The sequence below is a fragment of the Micropterus salmoides genome, unplaced genomic scaffold, assembly GCF_014851395.1.
Source record: "Micropterus salmoides isolate LMB-PRFRI ecotype aquatic unplaced genomic scaffold, ASM1485139v1 Ms_hic_scaffold_11, whole genome shotgun sequence".
NCBI lineage: Eukaryota > Metazoa > Chordata > Actinopteri > Centrarchiformes > Centrarchidae > Micropterus > Micropterus salmoides.
The window spans coordinates 13193182-13202633 of record NW_024040152.1 but is presented as its reverse complement, the minus strand read 5'-3'; positions in this window follow the sequence as shown (position 1 = coordinate 13202633).

Below are 9452 nucleotides of genomic sequence, written 5' to 3'. Positions count from 1 at the left end.
TGGAGGAGACATGTTACATGTTTGCATAAATGAGACTGAAACTTGGTGACAATGCACTGTGATAACTGGGAGAATGGAATCAGTTTACAAACAATTTAATAAAATCCAGCCTTCAGAGCTATCACTGATATATAGCACCTGTCTGAGTCTCACAGCTGCTACTGCTGTTAGCTATGAAGGCTAAACAAAATGTTATCTAAGTCGTATTAACGAGAAAAGATCATGTAACAATGGTCATGAGAGCTGCACTCGTCCTCATATCTAAATTGGCACTATCAAGACTTATTTAAATATTTACAGAGCATTATGAAAATGTAAACCAATCTACTGCACATTTACAAACTAACTAAAATATTGTCAGCAGTAACTCAGCTTTTTAAATTTAACTACCTATACAGTATAACCTAATAATCAAAATGCCAGAAGAGTTGGGTGTTAAAGTGTTTTAGAAGTGTTTTTTCTGACAAGAAGCAAAAAAAAAAAAAAAACGTGAAATGGTAAAAGCTCACCTGAGATGGCTCCCAGGATGCATCAGTGTCACAGATGTTTTCATATCTGCTGCAGCCTCCATGCATGTGGAACGTGTTTTCAGAGAGAGGTGCTGTAAGTACTGTATGTGTGTTTGATGGGAGGAGCCATGGACTTCTTCACCTTTACTTCTTTTGTCTGCCACTCTCAAAAAAAACAAAAAGTAAGTCATGCAAATAATGTGAGAGAGAATGAGAATGGCAGGTGTAGCCATATTGTTTCACTAATTTGCTTCAGTTATATGCAACACCAAAAAACTTTAAGATGCTGTTGTTGTGGGTATCTTCAGTGACAATATGAAAGGTTTATACATACAATTATTCTGTTGTCGAGGCATCAATCACTATTCAGCAACATTTGAATCAAAATGAAATTTGTGCTGCATGGATTTATTAAACAAATGGACACAACCAAGCACAACAGACGAAAATATAAACCCACCATGGATTAAAAATTCACAACACAAAGAATAATAATGACATTTTGCAGTTTGAGTTTGAGTAAAAGTTTTACAGGTAGCCTTTCTCTTTTATAATGGTAGTCTATAGGCAAACTGCTTTTTGGTCTGCAAATCAATAAATCTCCAACAAATCTTATAAAAAGGAGCTGTTATAACTCCACAACCTCCCAGCATCAAAGTAGTACATTAACAGTACACCCATAGGTACGGTGCAAAATAATCAGCGACTAGCTAATTGTCTACATGTAAAGTTAAACATATCCAGGTTAAGAAGTTGTACTAATATCTAGTGCCTCTATGAAGTTGACATTTCTTTTACAATAAATTCAATATTAGAAGACTGAAATCTACAAATTGATTTGAATGATTTTCAAAATACGTGCAAAATGAATGACATCAGCCTTAGCTATACTTTTTCTTTTTTGCTAATTTGCTAATGTTAGCATGATGATACTACAATGGTGACTATGGTAAACATTATGGCAGTTAAACATAGTTGAGTAGCATTTAGCTCACAGCACTGCAGTGCCTATATTGTAGGTATATCCTCACAGAGCTGCTAATACAACAATTTAAGTGAAAATCAAGTTACACTTGATAATACGATGCATAATTGTGAACAGTTTTCAGTGGGACTCCTTCCTTTTGAAAAAAAAAAAAATAGTCCCAGTTTATCTTATGTCAACTTTTCTTTCCAATGATTTTACTTTTCTAATTCATCCAAATTGTGTTGGTGTGATTTAATTTGCTTTTTGAGTCCTGCATTTAGTCCTAGCCTCAGGTCTCATTGATATGCCCTACCCTCAATAAGACCAACACAGGGAATGAAATTTTGCCCAGGACACTGTGGTCAAAAGGTAACTAATCCAAAATGGTGTAAATGTATCATCAAAAATTTCATGGTAGCACGTTGGCGCACACCTTGTGGAACAACAAAAAAAATGAATGGAAAGACATAATGGTGTTCGTTAACTACAGAATCTGATAAGGAGTTAAAAAAAGGTTATATAAGTAGCAATTTGATAAGACATTATCTGTCTTCAGTTAGTGTGAAAGAACACTTTATCATACTTTTGAAGGCTGTATGACACAAGATGTCATGTCTGTTATACAACAGCTGAAATGTTAAGTAGTAGTAATCAAGATTATTAAACTGAATTATTATCAGTTATGACATGAAACCACATGCTGTGGGGACACATTGTCCTTTGTTCTGATTACAGCAATTAGCACTTTCATTCCATTTATTTATTATATTCTATCTATATCTATATCTAATCTATCTATCTTTTTACATAGCGTCAATTCACAACAACAGTTCAATGCGATTTTCATATAGAGCAGGTCTAGACTGTACTTATTGTGATATTATTCACAGAGTTCCAAGGAGGGAGAGGTGGGCAGCAACACAATATCCACACAGAAATAAGACAGTAAAGGTAGTAGTGTACAGACTGATGGTCCTAAAATTACAGTATTGTTAATGATTAATAATAGGACATGGGGCAACAGGCGACTTGCAACCACAGATCCAGACTCCGCAGCTCAAGAGCCAGAAACCCTGCAGAAGGTGACAGGAGAGAGGAGAGGGATGAGAAAGCACAAGTCTATGGGAAAGGGAAGAAGTCAAGTCAATGACATGCACTAATGGGATGAGGTTGCATACAGATTTAGAGAGGAGAAGATAGGAGCTCAGTGCATAATGGGAAGTCCCCCGGCAATCTAGGCCTATAGCTGCATAACTAAGGGGTAGTTCACCATCCAGGCTTAAGTCCTCTTTTCGCTAAGACCAGGCTTAAATCTTACGCCTAGTCAGTAGCAGGCGTAAAGTCAAAATCTAGGCAAGTTTCTATGGTAACCACTTGATAAAGCAGCCGTAAAGACATGGCCGCCTTATACACAGACTTTACAATGAGCGGGCTTTTAGATGGAGAGAGTTATTAGGACAGAAGAAATCCATTGGACATTTACAATGATGAGGAGCTGATTCAGAGGTTTCAATTCTGTTGGAGAGATATTTATGAACTTGTTGAAGAGCTGTTACCCGACTACTTACAGTTTGTGTTGGATCACAACGCAGCATTGACACCCGCATTACAGCTGTTATAGCGCTACGTTTTTATGCAAATGGTGCGTTTCAAAACACTGTTGGAGACATGATTAATGTCCACAAATCCACCGCATGTCGGGCCATCTGCAGAGTGTCACTGGCACTGAGCCATCGCTTTCCGTGATCTGCTCACCTCCCCACTGAGGCCGAGTCTGCGGTGATGAAACGCTGTTTCCTCCGGGCCTCTGGCATTCCTGGTATTGTGAGCTGCATCGATGGGACTCCCATCTGAGCATGAGTATCTGTATGTCAACCGCAAGGGATACCATTCAATCAATGTGCAGATTACTTGTGACGCCAATTATAACATCTTTAATTTGGTGGCAAGATTGCCTGGATCTACCCATGACGCACGCATCCTCCGAGAGAGTGCGTTATACCAGGATTTCGAGGCTGGAAGAGTAAATGGGCTGCTTCTCAGCGACAGTGGATACCCCTGAAACGCTGGGTGATGACGCCTATAATTGCTCCGAGGACTGAGCAAGAACGACGGTATAACACCATCCACACCACCACTAGGTCCCTCGTTGAGCGGTGCATTGGAGTCCTCAAGGTAAAATTCTCTCCACTCTAACAATTTCTTTCTCAAGAAAGAAAGAAACAAGTCTGCTGCAGATCCTCCTCCGTTTCACCTGCGGTGCACCGCTGCTGCCTATGAGAATTTTGTGGAGTGACTTGGGCCTCCATCGAGTCTGAAAATACAGAGAATCTTTCATAGGCCTACTGTTATCTGACAACTACTAAAACTGTTATTGTAGGCTACTCTAATATATAGGCTACACACCTTCACAATTCACACTCTCGCTTGAGTGGTCGACATCCATCTCTGGAGAGACAGCAGTTTCTTCCAGGTCGGTACCGCCACTTTCCGCACCAACCAAACCAATAAAAGCCGGGGAATCCTCTCCAAAGATATCCACAATTATGATACTGTACACGGAAGTTTTGGGGGGACCCCCGCCAGTCAGGTGGTGTTTTTTGAAGACAAATCTTTTTTTGCTTGCTCAGGAGGTCTCTCCACTTTTTCCTCACATCGCTTTCTGTCCGAAGGCAGCCGGAGTCAGAGCAATCGTTAATTGCCTCCGTTATCTGTTTCCATGTTGTTTGTTTCTTCTTGTTCGTTATTGAGTTTGATTGCTTGGCAGTCAGTGTGTGTCTGAGCTGTACAGTCAGCACAATTAACTTTCGTATCTCAATGCACAGGGAAATATAAACATACATTACTTTGAGAAAGACCAGAAATCCTGTTCCTGGACGACTACAAAGATGGAAGATCCGCAATTTAATCTTCTGGACGGATGAACCATGTGCCTGGCTGAATGTGTTCAGCTCTCATTACCCAGCAATAAAGAGAGCAGGCATTTGTAATGGATGGAAAATAAGTGTACTGGAAGAAAATTACTCTGACACCAGCAGAATAACAGTAAACCTGTTCAAAAATGGAACTACCATGATACAAGGCGACCTGAGACAGTTTGAGCTCGAGTTTCCTGCTATGAGACTGAGAGCTGAGAAGGAGAAAGAATGTCCTCGCAAGCATCGCTCCAACCCTGGGAGTCAAACCGTCTGTTCTGTCCCTGCTCCAGACAGACAGCCTGCAGATGCTGACACTGATCCTCTCAGGACAGAGACAACTGCAGAACTGAGTTGGCTACTCAGAGAAGAGCTACAGGACAGGGACAGGCTCAGTCTACAAGCCAGACTGAACTCCACACAACCCCCTGTGCCCCCTCTCAGATCCAGACCACATCCAGCCAAACTCTCACTACACCTGCTGAAGGACAACACAGCCCTTTCCTCGAGGACTCCCCCCCCTCACACAGCCTGGTGCAGACTCTAATCCCCCCTGTACCAATCAGCTGCCTCCATACAAACATCCCAAGCCAAGACGCCAGTCACACCCCTGCACCTGTCCAAGGCCCGGCCTCTAGCCAGCCTCCAGCTAGGAGCTCCAGACCTCAAACCACCACCACAGCTCCACATCCAGACCCGACAGCTGAGTCTGAACAAACACACAGGCAGAAGGGCTGACATTATCCTCCTCGTGGACTCTAATGGGAAGTTCCTGGATGAAAAGACCTTATTCCCAAGGCACAGAACGGAGAAAATCTGGTGCCCCAACACCAGGAGAGCCCTGGAGCTGTTAACAGTGCCTGAGCTAGGCTCACCTAGCCACATCATCATCCATACAGGCACCAAGGACTTAAGGTCCCAGCAGGACACTGGCAGACTCTGAGGAGATCATTGAGCAAGCCTCCACCAATTTCCCTACCAGCAAGATAGTCATATCCACGCAGCTGCACAGGAGAGACTTCCACCCCCACACTATTCACAGAGTGAATATCAGACTCTCCAGGGACTGTGCCCTCAAACCCAACGTGTTCTTGGCCCACCACCCGACCCTGCACCTGGACTGCCTGTATGATAACATACACCTACACAGAAATGCAGTCCCCACCCTTGCTAGGACCCTGAAGGATGTTGCTCTTGGAAGGAGCCCTACCACCACTCAAGGGGTAACCACACAACACAGACCCCACGCAGACCTCCAAGACCATCCAGACCTCCACCATACATCCACCCCGGCCATCAGAGAGGACGGCCAGGCCACCAAACCCACCACATCACCAACATCACAACCCACAACCAACACAACTGGCCATGATACCCAGCCAGAAAGCCCCCCAGCCTGGAGGTCCTATACCCCCCCTCATCCCAACGGCAGAACCAAGACTACAGGAGCAGCAGCCTATTGGACTGAACTATGCCGCAGCGGTGAGAAGAGCCACAGCCCCCCCCCTCTGGTGAACTAAAAGACATATTACACATGCTAAACCTGCGCTGCTCTCGCCTCATATAGCTACATGGTTTGCTAATATTTTTTAATATCTAGTTTACTATTATTTGTTTTTTTAAGGTGTTTGTCTAATTTGTGACCAGATCATACTTGGAGATGAAATCGTTTACAAAACATGTTGGAACATTCAAGGTCTGAGAATCAGCTTTGGTTTAAAGAGCAGAAATCCAGATTTTAATAGAGAGTTAAAAGATTCTGACATAGTTTTACAGGAGACATGGTGCAGAGAAGATGTTTCCACTGGTCGTCCTCACAGCTACACTGAGATTATACCATCAACAAAAAATCCCACAATAACCCAAGGCAGAGATTCAGGAGGCCTGATTATATGGTGTAAATCAGAACTGAGCCAGTCCATCACAGTTATTAAAAAAAGAAGACTCTTAAATATGGTTGAAAATTAACAGATGATTTGTGCTGAGCAAAAGATGAGAGTCTACATGTGTGCCATCTATATACCTCCATCAGAATCCCTCTACTACAGCCCATATATTTCCTCTATTCTTGAGGAAGTTAACCATTATAAAACCATGGGAAATGTATTACTCTGTGGAGACTTGAACGCTCGAACAGGAGAAAGAGCTGACACTGAACACCCAGGGAGACAAACACTTAACTGGAAACACCTGCTTCCCCCTCCCTGAATGTCCTGCTAGAAAAAGCTTTGACAAGCTTAATACAAGCGGTATGCAGCTTTTACAGCTCTGCCGTATGCTGGGTCTGTACATAGTCAACGGCAGGCTACGAGGGGACTCTCTGGGTCGCTACACTTACAGCTCAGCTCTTGGCAATAATACGGTAGATTATTTCATTACAGATCTAGATCCAATGTCTCTCAGAGCTTTCACAGTCAGCCCCCTCACAGACCACAGCAAAATCACAATCTGAAAAGGGCTCAGTCTAAGTCTGGGACCCCTACTGCCTGTGAACTGTTTAACAGCACATACCCATGGACCCCAGACAGCATGGGGGTGTACCAAAGGCACTGGAAAATCAAAACATACATGATTGAACTCATTTCTAACTGAAACATTTCCCCAGAATAATTCTGGTGTAAATTCTGCTGTGTACAAAATCAATTCAATATTTCATCATTTGGCTTCATTGTCTAATTTGAAAGCCTCCAAACCAAAAAACCAACGGATTGACACTGAATGCAAAAACCTAAGGAAAACTTTATGGAAATCATCAAATGAAAAGCATAGGGACCGACATAACATCTCGGGTTACGTATGTAACTCTGGTTCCCCGAGAAGGGGAACGAGACACTGCGTTGCTTACGACTATGCGTTCCCATGGTGTTGTAACCGATGCCGTTTGAGTTCCCTCGAAGGGGGAACCACAGCATACGCTGTCAATATGAGGCCACTCTGAAACAATACAAGTACACCCTAAAAACTAAGAATAAACACAGCAAGAACCAGCTCTGTGAAAATGAGGAATCCTTAGAGTCCAACCAGTTCTGGGAGAAATGGAACAACCTAAACAAAACCCAGCAGGATGATTTGGCAATCCAAGATGGAAATACTTGGATTAATCACTTTAGTAATTACAAAAAAAAAAAATGATCAGTACAAGATATTCACGAAATGAAAAACTCTGGAGGCGGTGATAAAAAACAACCAAAACCCTCTAGATTACCCTGTAACAGAACAAGAATTAACAGAAGTCATCCAGTCCCTGAAAGGAAAAAGGCTTGCGGTATTGATGGAATCCTCAACGAAGTGATCAAATACTCAAACCATAAAATCAGATTGGCTATACTAACTATTCAATACTTTTCCAGACATCTGGAACAAAGGTTTAATAACCCTAATTCATAAATCTGGAGATAAATATGACCCAAATAACTACAGAGGAATGTGTATCCAGTGACCTGGGAAAAACATTCATCATCAATCTCATTAATAAACGACTTGTCAACTTTGTTGATAAGCACAATATTCTGCATAAATGCCAAATTGCCGCACAACAGACCATATATTTACCCCCAGACTAACTGATCAAGAATTAAACATTAAGAAAAGAAAGGTATATGTCTGTTTTGTTGACTTCCAAAAAGCCTTTGATTTCATCTGGCACGAGGTCCTTTTCTATAGGCTACTTGAAAGTGGCATTGGAGGAAACACATGATTTGATTAAGAACATGTATACAAAAAGTAAATTTGCCATAAAGATTGGAAACAACAACCAGCGTTCTTCTCCCAGGGCCGGGGAGTGAAGCAGGGATGCAATCTCCAATTCTCTTCAACCTATATATCAATGAATTAGCAAACCAATTAGAGAGTTCCATGCACCTGGCCTCCTCCTGAACGACAGAGATGAGAGGTCTGCTGTATGCAGATGACTTAGTGTTGCTCTCACCTACTAAAGAAGGTTTGCAGCAGCACTTAATCTCCTGCAGAGATTCTGTCAGACCTGACAGTAAACACAGCAAAGACTAAGATAATGATCTTTCAGAAACAATACAGAAATCAGGTTACACACAATTTCTATTTAGACACCACTAAATTACAACACAAAAAACTACACTTACCTTGGCCTCAACATTATATACACAGGGAACTTCAACATGGCTGTGAAAGATCTGAGGGACAAAGCAAGGAGAGTGTTAGGGGGTGTGGTGTGTGGACAGAGAGGACCAAATGCAGCACTCAGAGGGAAGGAGGTTTATTGGAGGAAAAAGGGGAAGAGGGACTGGAGTGGAGGGAGAGGTGGACGTCGGGGAAGTACAGGCACGGGGAACCAAGGAGACAGGGGGCCAGGGAGCCGGGGAACACAGGGGCCGAGGAAGCGAGGAGAGGCGGGGGAACAGGGAGGACGCCGTGAGGGAAGTCCAAAGAGTGAGCCAGTGGATGAGTCCAGCTGAACGGAGGACGAGGGTGAGTGTACCTGGGAGGGAAACAGAGAGACAAGGTACAGGGTAAACGTGAAAAAACATGAAACATGAAAGCCTGAACGTGAGGATGGCACCGGGTATGGAGCAACGACGATCAAGCGAGGATGGTGTGGAAAACCGGGGTTGAAATACAGGCAGTCATGAGGTGATTACTGGCAGGTGTGGCAGGCTGACGAGGTGGATGATGAGTTGCAGGTGCAGGTAGTTGGCTGGGCTCAGGAGCAGAGGGAGAGAGAGCACACGGGGAGAAAACACAGAGAGGCGGGCAGAGAACAGGAAACCAAGGAAAAAAGCAGAAAAACTGATAAAAAGTGGAAAAAACCAGGACACTCACCGTCAGCCGGGCTGCCACCACAACAGAGAGCTTTCTATGCAATAAAAAGACACATTATATATATATTCCAATTGAAATTTTCCAATTTGTACTAGAACCAATAATTCTATATGGTAGCAAAATCTGGGGGCCAAAACTTAATAATGAATTTGACAAATCAATCATAGAATCTTTCCATACTGAGTTCTGTAAGAGCATCTTGCAGGTGCAGAGAAAGACACCAAATAACCTGTGCAGAGCAGAGCTTGGCCAATACGCCCTCCT